Here is an 11926-nt window from a genome sequence, read left to right as displayed (position 1 = left end):
ATCCCAAGCAGGCCGTTCACACTGTCAGAGCAGGGCCCAACAGGGGACCCAATCTCATGAACCATGAGATCATGACCTGAGCTGAAGTCAAGAGCCAGATGCTTAACCAACTGAGCCACCCAGGCACCCCTGAAACCTGGTTTTTAAGTGTTGATTTTATATCCTGCAACTTGACTAATATGTTTGATAAATTCCAATACTTTTTGGGTGAGTCTTTAGGATTTTTCATATGTAAGATTATATCGGTTGCAAATAACAATTTTACTTTTTCCTTTCCAATATAGATTGCTTTTATTTCTTTGTCTGGTGCCTAATTTCTCTATAGCTAGGACTTCTAGTACTATGTTGCCTAAGAGTGATGATAGTAGGCAACTGTGTCTCATTCTGATCTTACAGGGAAAACCTTTGAATTATTCACTGTTGCACATGTTAGGGTGTGAGATTATTATAAGTGGTTTTAAATATGTTGAGATATCCTTTTATTTCCAAATGTTTGTAGATGTTTACCATGAAAAAATATCATATTCTGTCAAATGCTGTGCATCTATTGAGATTTGACTGTATGATTTTTATCTTTCATTCTATTAATGGTATTTATTGATTTACATATTTAAACTGCTTCTACTTTATGCAATTTAGTGGTATATGATCATAATCTCTAAGGACCCGATGTATTTCTGTAGTATAAGTTGTAATGTCTGGTTTTTCATTTCTGATTTTACTTTTATTGAGTGTTCGCTCTTTCTTGAGTTAGTGTAGCTAAAAGTTCATCAACTTTGTTTATTAAAAAAAAAACAGTTATGGTTATCTCTATGGCTACCAAGTACCCCAGAAGCTGCCCCATCTCAGAGTCATGATGGGCACCAAGATGGCATCTGCCAGCAAGGTCATTCTGGTAATCAAGCCACATATTCCATTAAGCTTCCCTGAAAGAAGACACCATTCTTTTCAAATATTTACTTTCAGAGAGAAAAGATGTTGAAGAGAGAGAAGAAGAGAGAATCCTAAGCAGGCTTCACACACAGCACAGAGCCTGACACCGGGCTCAATCCCACGCGAGATCACTACCTGAACCAATATCAAGAGTCTGATGCTCAACCGACTGAGCCACCCAGGAGCCCCCAGAAGAGACAATTCTAAAGTCAGTGTATCAGAAGCTTTGTGATCAGTAGGACAACCATCTCAGTCTTCTTCAATTTCACAGCATTCTAAGGGAGGCAAATCACCAGACTTGCTGATGCATCTGGACCCACCAGATACTGCACAAATAATAAAACCCTCAGCAATACAGAAAGAAACTTGTGTCTCAAGAAGAAATTGAATGTATCCAATGTGGAGGTCCAAAAAAATCACCGACCATGTGGCTGCTGTTTGTCATCAAACAAAAGAATAGTCCTTACGATAAAGGACTTCCAATATGGCACATGAGAAATTATACTTTAATCAACTTCAACAAATATTCCGTTAAAAAAAAAAAACATAGAAAATTTATATGAAGACTTGCGTCCCCTAATAGATGTATCTCTGTCAGTTTCTCCAAAAGAGTACCTATTTGTTTACATGCTTACTAAAGTATACGTTTTTTAAAAAGTTAACCAATTGATTTCTATCTACTAGTCTCTCATTTCCACTCTGATCTCTGTTGTCCTTTCTTTTGCTAACTGTGGACTTTGTTCTCCCTTTTCTAATTCTTGAAGTTTATGTAAAGTTAGGATACATCTTTGATATGTTTTACTTTCTTTTTTTTTTAATTTTTTTAAGTTTATTTATTTATTTTGAGAAGGGGAAGGGATGGAGAAAGAGAGAGAAACATCCTGCACTGTCAGAGCAGAGCCCCACACAGTGCAAAAATACAGAACGCTTCGCATCTTGGCTTGTCATCCTTGCACAGAGGCCATGCTAAACTCCGTATCGTTCTGGTTTTAGCATATATGCTGTCAAAGCAAGCACAAGATGTTTTACCTTTCTTAAAATATGAATTTATGCTATTAATTTCCCTCTCACAACTGCTTTTACAACGTCTCATAGGTTTTGTTATGTTGTGTTTCCATTTTCCTTTGTTTCTATAATTTCTTATTTTTTATGGAAGTACAATTAGCATTAATTTCAGGTGTACAATATGATTCAACAATTCTATACATTATTCATGTTCATCACAATAGGTGTACTTTTAATCTCCTTGGTCTTTTTCACTCCTCTCAGTATCCTCCATCCCTCTGGCAACCATGAGCTTGTTCTGTGTATTTAAGTCTGTTTTTGTGTATTTCCTTTTCCTTTGTCCTTTTTTTTTCTTAAATTCTGCATATAAGTGAAATATAGTATTTGCCTTGTCTGACTTACTTTGCTTAGCATTATACCTTCTTGGTCCATCCATGTTGTTCCAAATGTCAAGATCTTTTTTTTTAATGACTGAACAAAATTCCATTGTAAAATATACCACATCTTCTACATCCATATTTATGGATGGACACTTGGGTTGCTTCCATATCTTGCATATTGTAAATAATGCTGCAATAATTATAGTGGTGCATCTATCTTTCCAAATTAGTGTTTTCACTTTTTTGGATAGATACCAAGTAGCAAAATTATTGGGTAATTCTACTTTTAGCTTTTTAAGGAAACTCTGATTGTTTTCCATAATGGCTGCACCAGTTTGCATTCTTAGACATGTCTCCCCAAGCAAAGGAAACAAAAGCAAAATAAAACTGTTGGGAATACTCCAAAATAAAAACTTTTGCACAGTGAAGCAAGCCATCAACGAGGCAGGCTACTGAATGGGAGATGATATTTGTAAATGACATATCTGATAATGGGTTAGTAGCCAAAATATATAAAGATCTGGTACAACTTAAAAGAAATTAATCCAATTAAAATGGGCAGGACCTGAATAGACATTTTTCCAAAGAAGGCTACAAGTAGCCGACAGACACATGAAAGATGTTTAACATCATAATCATCAAGGAAATGCAAATCAAAATCTCAATGATCTATCACCTTATTCCTGTCAGAATGGCTAGAATCAAAAGGAAGAAATAAGTGTTGAGGAGGATGTGGAGAAAAGGGAACCATCATGCACTCTTGGTGCTTCTATATGTGTTTTCTATTTCCTTTCAATTTTTTGACCCATTGGTTGTTCAGGAGTGTGTTGCTTAATTTCCACATATTTGTAGTTTTCCAAATTTTTTTTGTGTTGTTTATTTCTAGTTGTTGACTCCATTATGGGTTGGAAAGGGTATTTGGTATGATTTCAATCTCCTTAAATTTTTAAAGACTAGTGTGTGTCTTATCATATGATCAATTATTGAGAATGTTCTGGGGGTATTTGAGAAAAACATGCAACCTGCGTTTGAATAGAATGCCTGTTAGGTCCGTTTGTTCTATTTGTTTCACAGTGGTTCAGGTCCAAAGTTTATTGATTGACCTACCATTGCTGACATTGAGGTTCAGAATCCCCCATTGTTGCATTTTTATCTATTTCTCTCTTCATATTAGCTAGTACTTGCTTAATATATTAGGTATCTGATGTTGGGTGTATGTATATTTACAATGGTTATATATCCTTGTTCAATTGACCCCTATAACATTATATAATGACCTTACATTTCTCTTGTTACTATTTGGCTTAAAATCTCTTTTATCTGATATAAGTATAGCTATTCCTGCTTTATTATGGTTTCCATTTGCATGGAATACCTTTTTCAATCCCTTCACTTTGAGTCTATGTGTATCATTAAAGCTGTAGACTTTTGTGGGCAACATATAGTTGAGTCTTCTCTTTTTTTAATCTACCCAGCTACTCTGTGCCATTAATTTGTGAACTAATTTAATTTAGGGTATCTCTGTTCGTTAAGCACGGGACTCTCGATTTTGGCTCAGGTCATGATCTCATGGTTATGAAATCAAGCCCCACATTGGGCTCCCCACTGAGCATGGAGCCTGCTTAAGATTCTCTCCCTCGCCTCTCCCTCTGCACCTCCCCCACTCATTTCTTTCTCACAAAAAAATTTCATTTATATTTTTTTATTGATATCTAATAGCTTACCCAATGCTATATTATTAAGTATATTCTGATTATTTTGTATTTCCATTGTTTCTCTTTTCCTCCCTTTGCCTACATTTGTAACCTGGTAATTTTCTGTGGTGTTAATCTCTGGTTTTCCTTTGTTTCTTTTTTTTAATGAAGTATAATTGACCTATAACACTGTGTAAGTTTTAGGTATACAGTTGGTTGATGTATTTATATATTCAAATATGTATATGTATGTTCTTTATCCATTTATCCATCCACAGATGTTTCGACTCTTTTAATATATTGACTATGTTGAATAAATTTGCAGCGAATGTTGGTATGCAGATCTCTTTTACATACTGATTTCAATTACATATATATACAGATATAGTCTATGCAGTCTATATACATATAGTCTATCTACAGATATAGACTAAAGAGTAAGATTGCTAGATCATGTAGTAGTTCAATTTTTTAATTTTTTAAGGAACTTCCATATTGTTTCAAAAACGGTTGCGCTATCTTACATTCCCACCAGCAGTGTATAAAGATTCCCTTTGTCCACATCTTCGGCAACATTTTTTATTTGTTGTCTTTTCTATGAAAGCCATTTTAACAGGTGTGAGGTTATACCTCATTGTTTTTGATGTGCCTTTCCCTGATGATTAGTGATGTCAAGCATCCTTTAATGTAACAGTTGCCATTTGTGTGTCTTACATGGGAAAATAACATTCAGGGTTTTTTGCTCATTTTTCACCTGGATTACTTGGTTTTTTGCTACTGACTTGTATGAGTTCTTTTGGATACTAGCTCCTTATTCAATATAAAGTTTGTGAATTTCTCCCATTCTTTAGGGTGACTTTTCAGCCTAATGATTTATTGATTGCTTCCTTTGCTATGAAGAAGCTCTTTAGTTTAATGTAGTCCCATGTATTTATTTTTATATTGCCTGTGCTTTGGGGAAACTTATCCAAGAAACCATCACTTACACCAAATTCAAGAACTTTTTTCCATGTTTTCTTCTAGGAGTTTTATGGTTTCAGGTCTTATACTTTAATCTTTGACACATTTCAACTTAATTTTGTGAGTAGTGTAAGATAAGGTTCTCGTTTCATTCTTTCACATGTGAATATCTACTTTTTTCAACACCATTTATTGAAGACTATCCTTTTCCCATTGTGTGTTTTTGTCACCCTTGTCACAAATTAGTTGACTTAATATGGGATTTTATGTCTGGGTTTCCTATTCTGTTCCTTTCATCTGTATGCCTGCTTTTAATGCCGGTACCATAGTGTTTTGGTTATTATAGCTTCCTAATATAGGTTGAAATTAGGTATTGTGATTCTTCTCTTTTCTAATATTGCTTCCACTATTTGCAGTTTTTTGTGGTTCCATAAAAATTTTAGAATTGTTTCTTCTATTTTGATGAAAAAGGCCACTGGAATAACTTTGATGGGGATTGTATTGAATCTATACATCACTTTGGGTAGTATGAACATTTCCACAATATTATTTTTCCAGTCCAAGAACATGGGGTATCTTTCCATTTCTTTTTCTTCAGTTTCTTTTATCAATGTCTTAAAGTTTTCAGTGCACAGGTCTTACATTTCCTTCATTAAATTTATTTCTAAGTATTTTAGTGTTTTTTATACTATTGTAAATAATATGGCTTTCTTAATTTCTTTTTTAGGGAGTTTATTGTTAGTATGTAGAAACGCAACTGATTTCTGTATGTTCATTTTGTTATCTGCAAATTAACTGAATTAATTTATTCTACAAGTTTGAGTGGAGTCTTGGGTTTTCTGTGTATAGATCTGCAGAAGTAATTTTACTTCTCTTTTGATGTGGATTATTTTTATTCTTCTTGCCTAATTGGTCTGGCTAAGATTTCCAGTACTCTGTTGAATAGAAATGGTGACAGTGGGTAATTTTGTTGCTCTTGATCTTAAAGATAAGGATTTTAACTTTTCATCACTACGTATGAGGTTAGCTATGGGTTTATCATACATGGGCTTTATTGTGCTAAGAAATATTCCTTCTATAACCAATTCATTGATCGTTCTTATGAAAGAATGTATTTTGTCAAATATTTTTTCTGCATCTATTGAGATAACCATATGAATTTTATCTTTCATTAATGTGGTATATATCATTTTTGGATTTGTGAATGTTAAATAATCCTCTTACCACAGTTAGAAATCCTACTTGGTCATGCAGTATGATCCCTTTAATGTGCTATTGAATTATGTTTGCTAATATTGTATTGAGAATGTTTGAATCTATATTCATCAGGAATATTGGCCTGTAATTTTCTACTCCTGTGGAGTCCTTGCCCTATTTTGGTATCCAGGTAATTCTGACATTGTCAAATGAGTTTGGAGGTAGTATCCCTTTTATTATTTTGAAATAGTTTGAGAAGAATTGGTATTAATTTTTCTAAACGTTTGGTAGAATTCACCAGGAAAACCATATGGTCCCGGGGTTTTCTGTGTTGAGAGGGTTGTTTTTTTGTTTGTTTGTTTGTTTGTTTGTTTGTCTTTTTCTTTTTTTAACTAGTGATTCAATCTTATTCATTATTTGTCTCTTTAGATATTTTCTTTCTTCCTGAGTTAGGGTTTGTAAGTCATATGTGTCTAAGAATTTACCCATTCTAGATTATCCCATTTGTTGGCATATAATCATTCAGAGTAGCCTCATAATCCTCTCTATACCCTTTCTATAATGTCTCCTCTTTCATGTCTGATTGAATCTTCTCTCTTGTTAGTTAATCTTGCTAAAGGTTTGTCAGTTTTGTTTATCTTTCCAAAAAACTAGCTCTTAGTTCTGTGGATCTTTTTTATTGTTTTTCTGGAGTCCATTTCATTTATTTTTCCTCTGATCCTTGTTATTTTCCCTTTTATGATAAATTTAAGCTTAGTTTGTTCTTCCAGTTTTTAAGGTATAAAGTGAGACTGTTTGAGATCTTTCCTGTGTCTTAATGAAGGTATTTGTGACTATAACTTTCCCTCTTAGAGCTGCATTTGCAACATCCCATAGGTTTTGATATATTGTGTTTCCATCTTCATTTTTTTCAAGATATTTCTTGATTTCCCTTTTGATTTCTTCTTTGACCCATTGGTTGTATAGAAGCATGTATTTTAATCTCCAACTTTTTGTGATGTTTCCAGCTTTCCTACTGCTAGTGATTTCTAGTTTCGTTGCATTGTAGTTTGAAAAGATACTTGGTGTAATATCAATCTTACATTTGCTAAGATATGTTTTGTGACCTATTATGTAAACTCTCCTGGAGAGTGTCCCTGTGTGCTTGGAAGGAATGTGTACTGCTACTGTTGGATGGAAATTTCTGTATATATCTGTTAGGTCTATTAGTGTAAAATGTCCTTCAAGTCCATTGTTTCCTTATTGATTTTCTGCCTGAATAATATCCATTGTTGAAAATAGTGTATTGAAATCCCTATTATTGCATTGCTGTCTATTTTTTGCTTCACATCTGTTAATAATTTTTAAATCTAATTAGGTGCTCCAATTTAGGGGCTTATATGTTTAGAATCATTATATCTTCTTGATAAATATACTTTGTGTCTTAAAGTGTATTTTGTCTTGAGCCCCTGAGTGGCTCAGTCAGCTGAGCATCCAACTCTGGATTTCAGCTCAGATCATGATCCCAGCAGAGTGGGATCAAGCCCTATGTCAGGCTCCGTGATAAGCATGGAGCCTACTTAAGATTCTCTTTCCCCCTCTGCCCCTCTCCCCAGCTTGCTCACTCTCTAAATTTTTTTTTAAAGTCTATTTTGTCTGATAAAATTATAGCTACCCCCACGTTCTTTTGGTTTTCATCTGGCTGAAATAGATTTTTTTCAGCCTGTAAGTGTCCTTAAAACTGAAGAGTCTCTTGTAGGTAGTATATAGTTGGGTTTTATTTTTTCATCCATTCAGCCACTTAGTGTGTTTTAATTATAGAATTAAAACATTTACATTTAAAGTAATTATTGACAGGAATTTATCACCATTTTACTGCTTTCTTATACTTTGTAGTTTCTTGTTTCCTTCTACTCTTGCTGTATTTCTTTGTAGGTTGATGAATTTTATTGTAGTGGTATGCCTTAGTTCTTTTTATTGTTTTTGTACATGTTACAGATTTTTTGCCCTGTGGTTATCATGAGGCTTTAATAATACATCTTATAGATGTAACTATTTTAAGCCCATAACAACTTATATTGCATAAGTAATTTCTACGCATTTAATTTCAACCTCCCCACAATGTTGATTTCTGAATTTACATTTTTATATTGTGTGCCTATTAATTAACAATAATGTTGTAGTTCTTATACTTCAACATTTTTGTCTCAATCAATATTTTTACTTCTCATCTACCATTGCACTATTAAACTATTTTGAATTTGACTACATATTTACCTTTACCAGGAGTTTTATACTTCTATCTATTTTCACTTTACTGATTACAAACCTTTTGTATTTGGTTGAAGATTTTCCGTTAGCATTCCTTATAGTGCAGGTTTAGTGGTAATAAATTCACTTATGTCTGTCTGGGAAATTATTTTTCTGTCATTTCTGAGTGACCACTTTGCTGGGTAGAATATCCTTGGTTGACTTATTTTTGAACATTTGAATATACCTACTACTCTCTCCTGGCCTTCAAAGTATTTTCTGAGAAATCTGCTTTATAGTTTTATTGGGATTCTCTTGTGTAAAATATTCTTCTTTATCTTGCTGCTTTCAAAATTCTAACTTTGTCTTTGATTTCTGAGAACTTGATTATAATGTGTCTCAATGAAGATCTGTTGGATTGAATCCGAGAATCTTTTAGCTTCCTGTACCTGGATGGCCACATCCCTTCCCATATTTAGGAAGTTTCCAACCATTATTTCTTTGAATAAGTTTTCTTTCCCTTTATTCCTCACTTCTTATTCTGAGACTCTTATAATGTCAAATTTTCTTTAGGATCTTTTTCTGGAATATTACTGTTTCTTTGGTGATGTCATGTTTCCTTGTTTTTGTGTGTGTTTCTAATGGCTTTGTATTAATGGCTGTACATCTGAGGGTGCAGTCACCTCTCCTGGTATTTTCAGCCAGGCTTCAGTGAGTCAAGACTTTCACCTAGCAATGTCTATAAGGACACCTCTTTGGTGTCTTTTGTTCCTGAGAAAGCACAGTGGCAGAGTCTCCATTTCACTCCATTCAGCTGAGGTTGATGTTTTCCCAACTGAATTTAGGACTGCAGAGGATGTGTAGGTGGTAATGGCTGGTAGAGCTCTTGGGATCTTCAGAGGTAAAGGCTGCTGGATGCTTTCTGTTCTTCTCCAATGATGGTCTGTTAGAGTTATGTGTTGGAACCTGGAGTGCTAGGAAGAGAAGAGAGGCTGCAAGGCAATGATATTCAGTGCTGTGAACTGAGACTCAGGGACAGCACTGGAAATTACTGGCAGAGCCATGACCTGAACCCAGGATGGAGCTTAGGGCAGTGTTATCACCCCAAGGCAAAATGAATCAGAGCTTTGATGTGGGATGAAGGGTATATTTCAGGGCAGCCACTGCATAGTTCCAGCTATGATAGGTCATAGACCTTGACTTGTCAGTGGGGGATGGGGCTCAACAAAGTCGCAGTAGCTCTGCAATGACAATCCCGAGCTGCAACCTGGAACACAGTGGGTGGGGCTCAGAGTGGCAGCAGCAACCAAAATGGCAACAAAGCATGGCTTGAGATCTTGGAGTTGGGGCTTATGTTGGTGGAGGCTGCCCTAGTAATGGCAAGACAGAGCCATGATGTCCAAGTTCCTCTCAGGGTTGGAAAAAGTTCTGTTTGTTTTTTTTTTAATAATTATATCCCACTTCTACCTCCCTTTTCCTTCTGAAATCTCATTTTTCCTAATATTTGTTCTTTTAATGGAACCCATAGATCACAGGTGTATTTGGTTCTTTTTCATTCTTTTTACTTTGTTCTACTCTGGCTGGGTTACCTCAGAATTCCTGTTCTCTAGCTCACTTATTTTGTCTTCCATTTGCTCTACTCTGATGCAGATTCTCTCTCTTGCATTTTTCATTTCATTCATTGAATTCTTTTTTTTCTCTTTTTTTTCAATATATGAAGTTTATTGTCAAATTGGTTTCCATACAACACCCAGTGCTCATCCCAAAAGGTGCCCTCCTCAATACCCATCACCCACCCTCCTCTCCCTCCCACCCCCCATCAACCCTCAGTTTGTTCTCAGTTTTTAAGAGTCTCTTTCATTCATTGAATTCTTTAGCTCCAAAACTTTTTGGTTATTTTTAATGACAGTCATCTCTTTGACAAATATCTCATTTTGTTCATTTTTTTTTCTGATTTCAGTGAATTGTCTTCCTGAGTTTTCTTGTAGCTCATTGTATTTTCCCAAAAGTATTTTGATTTCCTTATTGGCTAAATCACATAGTTCCATTCCCCTAGGCTTGATTATTGAATTATTGTTATCTTTTGGTAATGACAAATTTCCTTGATTTTTTTTTTACTGTTTTTTATACTTTTCAATTGCCACTTTCATATTTGAAATATCAGACACCTCTTAGATCTTTACTAGAGATTTCAGGCTGAATATACTTTTTATTGATGTCTGGAGTTTCTCAACCTTCTTGGTTTTCTAGAAGAGGGTGCGATAACTGAAGTTGGTGGTTTCTCTATAACCCACAGGTCCTGGTTTGTTTTTCTGACAGCACTCAGTATACTAGACTTGCTCCCATTGCAGTGGGTGAGTCACACAAAGAATTGGCCACAGGATGGAAAATTATGGGTTTAGCATGGGGTCCATGGGATCAGTGAGTTCCTGTGAACTCAATAGGAGAGATCCTTGGATATGGTACCTTCAGAGTTTCGTGAGTGTAATCTGTGCTGAAGTTCTAAATGCAATCAGCAGGAACTGCCCCCTTTTACATATCCTTTAGTATTCCAATATTTGCCAATCTTCCCCCATTCTTCTCAGTTATAGACGTTCTACCTCAGTATGCTTGTTGCTGCCAAAGAGAAATGAGTTTCTCCAATGTGTTACCCACACAACTAGGTAGCTAGGCACCTGTTCAGTGCTCTCCTTTCCCTGTGAGAGAAGTCACCACTGATAGATAGTTCAGCCCAGTGCAATGTTGACTCAAAGGAGGTGGCAGTTCAGGGAAAATCCTCTTACCATGTCCACTGTAACCAAATTCACTCATATATATAGACATAGAGATGTATAGAGAGAGAGAGCATGTGAGTGTGCATACATATGTGCAGTAATGGTATGCTGGACCTAACCTTGGGAAGGCTACAGTTCTACAAATTCTTTTGTATCTATGGGTATCTTCCCAGGTCATCACACTCCATGTTTTTTCCCAATATGCCAGAAAGGGCTAGGGAAGGTTATCTTTCTCTGCTTGATCCACAGCTGGTACCAAAGTCTGTGTGCCTATTTCAAGATATATAGGTAGTTAAGGCTACTCTTATGTCCCTTGGCATGTGATGTTAGATATGACAAGTCACAGAAAGACCTTTGTTAATGGATGGATGCCTCAGTCATTGTTTAAAATAGTGGACCAAAAGAAAGAACACCACTGTGATGCTGATGTCATAGTCAACCACCATTTTATTGTACAGCTTTAGGAGCTTGATAATGTAAACTTAAAGTATTTTCCAATATCATGTCCTGGTCTACAGTAATACATTGAGGACAATATGTACCAAGTAAGAAGAGCTCCACGACCCATGTGTGTGTCCAACAGCATCCTCACCCCAAGATGTAGCATTAGAAACTGAACCCTGCTCTCAGAGTGCCCAAGACCAAAGATTAGCAAAAGGAGACTGTCTCCAAATCAGGTCTAAAACCCACACAGTCACCCAGGGTCTCTGCCCAGCCACACTGATCCCAGCTTCTCAAGCCTGAAAAATCTCAT

The 11926-nt window shown here is 35.6% G+C and overlaps 1 non-coding gene across 1 annotated transcript; it reads right to left on the bottom strand.

Moving 5' to 3' along the window:
• Positions 1-1846: 1846 nt before the first annotated feature.
• Positions 1847-1950, bottom strand: LOC111560662. Its single transcript, XR_002742662.1, has one exon. It is a non-coding gene; the product is annotated as a U6 spliceosomal RNA (small nuclear RNA).
• Between the last annotated feature and the right edge of the window lie 9976 nt (positions 1951-11926).

This window comes from Felis catus, chromosome B2 (genome assembly GCF_018350175.1).
Source record: "Felis catus isolate Fca126 chromosome B2, F.catus_Fca126_mat1.0, whole genome shotgun sequence".
In the NCBI taxonomy this organism is placed as follows: Eukaryota; Metazoa; Chordata; class Mammalia; order Carnivora; family Felidae; genus Felis; species Felis catus.
Note: the sequence above shows the minus strand (reverse complement) of the source record. Positions and strands in the feature narration are given on the sequence as shown.